This window comes from Varroa destructor, unplaced genomic scaffold (assembly GCF_002443255.2).
Source record: "Varroa destructor unplaced genomic scaffold, Vdes_3.0 BEIS01000001.1, whole genome shotgun sequence".
Lineage (NCBI taxonomy): Eukaryota > Metazoa > Arthropoda > Arachnida > Mesostigmata > Varroidae > Varroa > Varroa destructor.
Genome location: NW_019211454.1, coordinates 61308324 through 61318098, shown reverse-complemented (window position 1 = coordinate 61318098; position 9775 = coordinate 61308324).

Genomic DNA, 9775 nt, shown 5'->3' with positions numbered 1-9775 from the left:
TTTGCCCGACCCTTCAAGGATCGCAGTTGCGGCCCGACTGCGAAATCTCTTGAGACCACGTCAGCGTCCACGGGTCAGGGATTATTCTTTTGATGTGTATATAACTTTGCTTCGATTTTCTTTTTCCTTGTGTTGCACGGCGGCCTCGCATATTGGTGTAGAGTTAGCGGCAAATGCTGACCCCTTGTGTTCACCCCATTCCGCCGACGATGCTTGATCCTTTAGTGATCTCGTATGTTTCTTGGTTGTTAGTTCTACCGTTGATATACGTACACAGGGTGAAGCATCGATGTATATGCCTGTCCACTGAGGCCACGGCGTTGGTCCTATCAGCCGTCCCGCTATAAAAATCACAGCTTCGAATCTCCCCCGGCAGCTGTGCTTAGTCAATCGGCGAGTTAGTCGGATAAAGCACAACCAGATGGACAGAAATCGGACTGTAAAAACAAACTAGAAACTTGCTATGGCACAACGACAGTGGTGACACCCGATGGTTTTTCCGCGAGGTGCGAACAGAGAATGATATTGGCTTGATGACAGTTTGGATATTTGATCGATTCGGACGCTATAGTTACGATGACGATTTATATTCACGAACATGTTATTATAGTTCCATTATGTAGAAACTGTAACAGGCGTCGCGGTTCGTAAAACGAAGATACCTCCTTCAGGAGGTTAATTTCTTTCGAAAAGTTAAGCTTTCGTATTATAAAGTTCGGCCTCATGCTGCTTGCCGTATCGATTAGCTATCGTTAAATCATCGGAGTACCCATAAAAGCGTACAGTGGCTTGATGCTGCCACATAGACTGCACAAGCTAATGCACCGTTAATCATGATTTTTCTTTTTTTTTTTTTTTGTTTTTTTTTACAAATTAGAATACGGATTACTTAAGTATGTTTGGATTGCAATCGGATCTTTATCGATGAGTTGTTTTGAGAATATGAACGAGACCGGTCTAAAGACAAACACCGCCACAGCCCGTGACCCAAGCCTCGGGAAACAAACAGTGCATCACTGAAGTGGGCTTTTCGAATGTTGTGGTTATTTTAAACTTATAGTTCGTCGAAAGCATCTTCGATTTCTCACAAAATTCAATCAATTCGACAATACAACAATTTCAGTTGTGTGTTTGTATTGCTGGCACAATCCTGTAAGTGAACTTTATTGTTGAAATTCCGCTTGTAAAACAGTAGCAGCAACAGTAGTTATATCGATAGAAACTACGTTTAGCTGATCCGGATAGGCGTTCCTGTTAAACTCTAATATTCTAAACGGCAAGCGATAGATAAGCTAATCTGCAAACTACCTGCTGCTCTTTCTACTAGGGCTACTAGATCGCTTAACGAAAAATTCGTTTTGGACGATTTTCGAGGCGCAAATACGGTTGAGGATCTCGACACCTCGTGTGAACACGCAAACGGACAATTACGAGCACCATTAGCCGTCGCCATATTTCGCTGTTTTTTTCTTTTTATCCTTAAATTACTTTTATTACAATTTAATTTTATGTATGAGACGCACACATTTGAAGGAGACGGGGCAAATTTACTCTCAGAGCGAGCTAAGCATCCGTAAATGTGACACAACTAATAAACTATACTGTAACATTATATAATTATTTCGGAAAGACACGTTTACCGAACCTCTTCGAATATTTTCTACGGCCTTTGCTAACCATCGAGCACTAAAGCTACACGCAAGTATCAAAAGCAGAACTATAAGTCTCAACGTCGATAGGTTTTGTTAGTTTTTGGCAACATTTTGAAGCGGGATTAACTGTTTACCGTGTACAGGATAGCGACTATTACCGCGAAACCAGAGATAACAAAAGTCCAGCCTATATTTGAACTGTCGTAACGCCTTTACTGACATTTCAAACAAGAACCTAGGGCAAACAATTTTAACTACTATTATTTAGTGGTATATTTATCGCATTATACATTCTACTAACGTGACCACTGGCTGAAACCGTCCGGCAAAAAAGTTGTAAATACCTCCCCCTATTCGCCTAGAACTTATTATAACTATTTCGGCTTTCTGGCTGATTTTCGTTTTCGAAATTTACCCGCCGAAGTAATTCGCACGAAAGAGCAATTGCAAACAGAACGCGTTATTGCCCTATCTTTGGCACAATGCTACCACTGCATGAAATATTATAAACTTGCTAGAAGTGTAAGGGACTCGAAGAATTGTCCTTTTTGTGAGCGGGTATCGAAGCGAATAGACCTCTACTTTAACGAACACAGGCGTCCGCGCACTCGAACGACTCGAGAACGAGCTGATGGAGAAGAACGAGCTTGCAAAAAACCGCTGTCCCATGGGAAGAACCGAGAACTGTCTTGAAGGGGAAGTGCGTCGTATCTACTACGGACGATGGATTCTTGCACTCCGCCCAGGTTCCGTTCGCCGAATGAGGAAACCATTTCGTGAATACCGCTGGTCGGCGGTAGAGATGGCAGTTGGTCATACCGGCCCGGGCCCAAAGGATATTTCTTTTCGCAGAGTCGAACAGACCTAAACAGATAGGTAGTCAGTCAATCGGTGCATGCCAGTCCACTAACCAGCACAACCTCTGGCAAAGGCTTCAAAAGAGAAGACGTAACAGGCAAAATTTTCAAATTAAATTTAAAATGAGCCACGCCTGGTTGGTAGACAGACCAATCAGCTCTCTAAATAAATGTCACGCTCCGGAAAAAAAGAGTAGAGGAAGAGATAAATTGATAGCAAAAATATATTCCGTTAGACTATTACTCGTAAAATCTGGAAGTTCGAAAGTGCACTCAATTTGTATTTTTGGAATTTACTAAGCTGATTTTCTTTAATGGGCGGCTGAACCACACCTTAGCAAATACTGGCCGTCACGATCAGACCCAATGCGAAAATTCATCGCAAAAACTTCGCAAATAAATAATTGAGCTAGAATTGAAGCTTCAAATCATGCCATGCTAGTCACTAAACGACGCATGATTCATTAGGGAATCCGTCGTACTCTAGGAACTTAACAGGAAGTTATTTTAGAAGACTTTGAATAATCCAAAAATGACATTGTAGCTATACGTTATAATACCAGGGTTATGAAACGTCGGTCGACAAATGTCGGAGGAGATAACTTAATCTATGATCGAAGTATAAGAACATCGCTAGACTATAGCAAATTAACTTTATGTCCATTTGCAAAAATCCAACAGAAACAACAAATTGATAATCATAATTATGTTATAAACGAACACCTTCGTAAATATGTTCTTTTTCGTTTGTTTTTCCCACAAACAATTACTGTTGGGTGAAAAAGTTTAGCTCAACGGCTGACAGAGCTATCAAACAGCGGATTAACTTAGCATTCATTCAGGCAAATTGAAGTTTCTGAGCCTATTGAATCTGTATCGTTGTTTTGTTCCCCACAACGGACTTCCTTCATAAGGCTTCGCCATGTTATAGGTGCTAGTGCTAAATGCTTAGGAATACGAATGTCCCCTGTGTTAACAAAGGAGGTGACGAACATCATCATTTGGATGGCCATTATAGTGGATAGGATGGGTCATAGGCCAGACAAAAGAATGATTTATAACATCAGCCGCTGCAGGCTCGAAACCAGGAAGCTCACATTATTTAACATACGCTGCAGAAACTTGTCATCTTAAATTTGTTTATTAAGAATTCGAATATAACTATGGCGCTGATCAGTGATAACGGTTTAAAGGAGTGTTAAAGCCACGGAAGCCCCTTCATGCAAGTCTGTTCTAGATCCGTCAATGAAAAAAAAATGTTTTTTGGTAAAAGCTGACCCACACATCTGTACAGTAGACCCTTCCTCTAGATACGATTAACTGTGTATACTATTGAATACATTTAATCATATCCTCGACCAGACAAACCCCGAGTTTCAATCTGTATGTGTCAGATACTGATTTGGCCACAACCGTGACTTTGAGTACAAGATTCCACGGCTCTATTAACCTATATACTATAAATGCTTATAGAAAGCTACTCTAGCATTAGCCCAGGTACTGCAATTTGTTACCGAGCGATGTCCTAACAACTTTACACTTTGGAATAGACTCTGACTGCTTCGACTGGTCGCACCAAATAAAAATTGAGTCAGTTGTCTTTTGGATGCGCTGCTTGCTTTTTTTTTCGGATTTCCGTGTAAATTTTCCGTTCATTGGCATACAACTCGTAAGTAAATCCTATTTGCTAAAGGCCTTGAGTAAAGACAGCGTAAACGATTCTTGAGCGATGTCGAAGAAACATTTTGCCTAAGCAAACAACGAATTAACGGCCTTGACCACGAAGCTGTGGATTGAAATGTCAGAATCGAGCCAGACGAAATTATCTTCCACTATAAGCCGTGAGATACAGCCCCGAGTAACGAGCCTTTAGTTTTTGCATAAGAATTATGACTCCTGCTATATTACTCCTCCTATTAGATTATGAGTCCGATTAGCCATTTGTTTTGGAGCACAATGACCGTGCTTCTATTATGAGTTATTTTGAGCAAGGAGAACAACTCGTATTCAAGAACTGTATTCACAGCAGATCTCTAAGCAACCTCTGGTACAAGTTTTTGAACTAACCTCTGAAACAACCGTGGCCCCACCCCTGCCTAGAATCAGAGCTGGATGATCTGAATCACCTGGCCACACTTCACCTTCTTTCGCTTGTCCCCCATCGTGCATGTAAAGTGTTTCCAAACATCAGCACGTCTTCATTGATCACCCCCGCTTCACTTAGTGCCTAGCTAGTTCTACGACAAGTGCACAGTTCTGCCCTGTTCCGCCGCCACGATTGCCGCCACCTGAACTGGTCCGATCCGCTATTTCTACACTAGATCTCCGGTTTTTCGCTTTCGGAGCGCTTCGTGACTCCGGCGTTCGGCCTTCCTCTTACCGGGTTTCGATGTCCGCCCTGGTATTGCCTTCGTTGCAGTATTGGAAACCAATATTCACTTTAGGTTCGTGAATCGGTAGGCTTCGCAGCCATGGCCTGGGATAGCATTTGCCCAGCAAAACCGAGCCAAGCATAGCCTGACCAGGGAGTTGCTCTTGACTGGGCCAGGGAACGACGTAAATCCCCGCACCGGCCGTCGTTCCGGCGCTCCTTAATGGTTGGCTTGACTCACCAACTGGACGGAGCGAACGGTTGATTCATGCTTAAGCGCTGACACCTCGTTGAGGAGTATCCAGACTGAGTTTGTAGTAGCATACGGGCAGTAGCGCAAAATCGACAACTCTTCGGGTCCTTAAACCTGTATAAGCATAATGTACCAATAGGGTAGGCGTGTATATATGGCTGGATTGATGTGTGTATTTGCCAGTACTGGGCTAATTTGATGAGCAGTGTCAGTACTCAGTGGTGACGGAGCACTCGGAAACGACGCAGAATGAAAATGAAAGTTTTGCTGGAAATTGATATCGAACATTGAACAGGTCTTTCACATTGCTACTTTCATGAAACGTGGCACCTATAACCCTAGTCTGGCTTACCAATAAAGGTCGCTTATGTGCTAAACGGCATCGGAATATGCCAGGCGTTTCCTATGTATAATAGAACAATCTGAATACTGTTGGAGCATGGCTATATCGAAAGAAATGTTAATATGTGTGCTATTTGATAGATCGATCGCTGATATTTCACTCTTTTAACAACATACTTTCTACCAATCTTCAATGAAATCATTCAACGTGAACTAATCCAATCAGAGTAAATAAGATCATTCCCGTTGCGCTGAGGAGCTCACTAATGAAAACCATATAATAACGATCGTTGGAGCATTGTCGCATTTGGAAAAAACCTCTGGGTGTAGCCAGCGAATGATGGACCATGAACAACAAGTAGCACAGCCTAGCGAACCGCGGTACCCGTCAACTACAACGACTGGAATGCAATACCCGTAGGAATGACTGTTATCCTGCTAAAGGTTTTTGTTGATATTTTGGTCTTAAAGTCGCGCCCTTGTTAGATGCCCTCTGAGTAGGTGGTTATTATAAACTGACCACCGATAAGAAGACCGTTGATACGTGAAGAGCTATGAAATCGTCTATAGCGACCCTTTAGGACAGGATAACGTAATATACGTTTGAGTGTTCCATATTTCTCTTCGTAAAAAAGACCTTCTGGCATTCGGCCCTGGGTTTCGACGGAGAAAGATCGATCCGAGGAGAAGTAACGTGATGTGGGACGTACATAAGATCTTATATATAGCTGTAAATGTATCTCGAGACGTAAAAACGTGTGTGCAAAAAAAGCACATAGTGTGTGGAACGGTAAATTGGCAACATATGCGATCTGTTTTGCCTGTTCGAACTTTATATGGGAGAACGAATAGTTGGGCTAAATTAGCGGAGTTTCAGGAAGCTTATTAGGGTCTCTGTTAATGTTGTTCCCAAGGTTCACTAATTGTAAAATAGTCTATAGTGGAATTTACAGTGAGCAAAAGTAAAGAAGATGCAGTAAATGTGCCGACTGGTACGAGATGAGTGTCTCTATTCCATACATCTGTTAGCTATCTGGCCCACAACTAATCCACACGCTTTCTCATAGTATATTTCAGACGTTTGAATACGCGGGTTTCGCATTTTTATTGTACAAAACTCACCTCATATATGGTTTTTGTTATATTTTTTAATAATTAATTTTTCAAGGTACAAGGCTTCAAATGTGAGGTATAGGAACTAAGATATAAGAAAGAATTATCTCGTTAGACTAGTCTATAGAGAATAAGCAAACTTGGATTTTCAACGCGTGGTCAAATTTATATTTACAATTCCAAGATTAAACTAATTTCAGGATCCACTGCGAACTTTCAGGGTTAAACATTTCATTTTATACATACTGATCAAATAGACTGATAATAAAGAGCACAAAGACCGTGCCCTCAAGCTTAACTGAATTTGATTTGCTTGGACCCTTCTTTTATATTATCAGAGCGTCCCTATGTGTATCTATGTGAGTGTCCCTCACAGTAAACTGCGTCAAGAAGCCATTACTCTATAGAGGCCTTAATATGGGCTTAAGTAAATCTTTCAAGCCCGGACTCGTGAAGGAGCTTATTTTCAGCTGCCGTATTATCATTTTTAATATATCAAAGATGTCGACTAGTGGTCATTTTGGTTACTGAGCTGTTCAAAGCCTACTTACTTAAAGGTCAAGCAAGCCATGCGATGTCACGCCGAGACCGACGAGTGTGGTGCTATGTGCATCTTATATTTTAGAATATTCTCCAGTAATAGAAAAGACTGAATGAGGCAGGAATTGTGTCGCTATCAAGTTACTACCAAGGCTCATCTGCGCTCTTAGCGACTACATCGTTGTCATCATTCCTCGCTATCCTGTGTTCGTTTAAGCGAAAAGATTAGCTCAGACTGCCCCCGTGAACGTCCCTTTCTCTCCTCTCTCTGCCTCGGACTTTCTTCCTATCGCATTGCCTCCTTCTCGGCCGTTTTTCGTCGATGTCGACTGCGAATAGCCAACCATCAACAGTCAACAAACCTCTGCGTTTCCCCTTCGAACGCTTATGCTAACGCGGTTAGTTCAATAGCGACTGCGGTCTTCGCAACGCCTTGGTCGCCACATAGAAAGGATGCCTAGATAACACGGCGTTAGCCTCTGTGTAAGTAAATCCTTTTCGGCTCAAACTTTCGAGAGTAAGCACAAGCCGGGTGTTGGCATAGAGGGGACAGGCTTGCAGGAGCACGGGCTCCGGGACTAGGCCTGGGGTAGCCCTATCAAGCAGCTATCGCTTTTGACGGTCAAGCCTTCGCGCATACGACAAGCTATGTCTGCCCATGTCGCCCCGTTAATACTACACACTATCCTCAATTAAAAGGTGCCCGCCTTTAAACTGACCACCTTACAAGTCTAACGATATGCCGACCCTCCCGGCTGTTGCCACTATGGCGGCCGTAACTAATCGATGGTCATGTCGCTGGGCGTGTGTTGATAGGGAGAGATGAGTCTCGTCGGCGGGGCAGGCTCTTCTCAGCGCCTTTCTCCCTGGCACCTCCCGCGGCATTTTACCACGTCTTTATGCAGTTGCATAGAACGTACCTCCTGGGTTGTCAGCTGTTGGTCACATGTGGTGTCAGTAATAACAATGAAGTTTTGCATGTAGTCTATAGCGGTGCGCTCCTCGCCTTTTTCTGATCGCTGGTCACCGGTATCACCGGCTGCGGATAGCCTAACACTAGCCGATATCAAACTTGATACAGACGTCTCGATATTCGGATAGTTAGAAACGACTTTAAAATGGATGACATAGATGCATTATATAGACGAGTAATCGTTTAGCTTAGTTAAGCAAATTGTGGCACCTGGGTCTGTTTGGACGAAGGATTTCAGGCGGGTACTCTTTTGTTGGTCTCGGAGGATAGTGCTACTTGAATGATGGTGTATATGAAATATAACGCTTATTAATGGACCTATACGAAGCTATCAATTATTGATGTATCAGTTTCAAATTGTGATAAATTGGACACGCTTGTGGAACCTGCGCAATAACAAAAATATATTGCAAGCGGAAATGTTTGCTATTATGTTTTAAGGATCGTATCACTCGGAAGACCACATCGAATTTAATTACAGGCTAAAAACAAAGCAGACGATTTTTGATAACATTTGTTTATAGACATCGAACGTAGTTAGCATAATCAAGATACAATTGTTCAGCTCCCCAAATGTATAATACCTATTTTTATACACGTTGGCCTAAACCCAAAAGAAAAGTGCAGCGGCGTTAAATCTTTTGCGTAACGAGGGTCGTGTTCACAAGCGTGAACTCATAAATTTCAACTAGGTTCACCTATAAGTTCACGAACTTTTCTACGTTAACTTCAGCTTTTCAAATGTGCAAATAGCACTCTCTCCTGGAGAACGCAATTGCCTGATATAGAGTGAATCATATATCTCTGATATAAAGTCGTTCAGCTTCAACCGCAGAAATTTTTTAACGTAACTCGGTGGTTAGGTTTTCCAGAAATTACTCTAGCACCGTACGGCTATTTTAACTGCGCAAATTGATCATTCGCAAATGTCCAGACAGTTTTTGTACATTGCATGGTCGTCAAAATTGAGCCGGTGAGCTAAGTAGATATTGTAGCACGACGTCTTCGTACAGCAGACTCAATATTACATAACGACAAGCTCCGAAATTGCGATCGGTCAAAATCAAGCTAGTCAAATTTCCTATATGAATTCAGCTATTGCATCGCGGCAGACTCTCTATCCGTAGGGCATCAGGAAAGAAATACAGAGACTCAGTTGTTTTGTACCTTCTCATCAAGCGATGCAACAAGGTCCTCGGAAATGCAGTACGTCTACCCCGCGGTACCCGACGTCTGCATTAGACCTATTGACAAACTGTTTTTGTGAAAGAAAAAAAAGCTCACCAAGTTCAGTCCTCTGGGTAAAATCCACTATGACCGGCGTCTTCTGCAAGTTCTTATGAACGGTGCTTATGTTCACCCATAACTTCCTCTATTAAGATACTTAATACTAAGATAAAATAAGATACTTACTGGTACATCGAGAATGGATGACCCTATGTGTAATCATATAATCGTAAAATTATTCGGAGCTCATCTAGTCTGTTCTTTTATAAATCCCTACTCGTCATTGACTTATGCTGCGTAAATGTCTATATTACGTGTTTAGTTTATATTTTAGTGAGTGTTGAACAAGGAACACTGTTCCTACCAGACGCCTAATAATTTAGCAAGTTAGTAATTCAAAGCCAGGATAAGTAGAGATAATTCATTATCTTTCATGTCACGCAGATT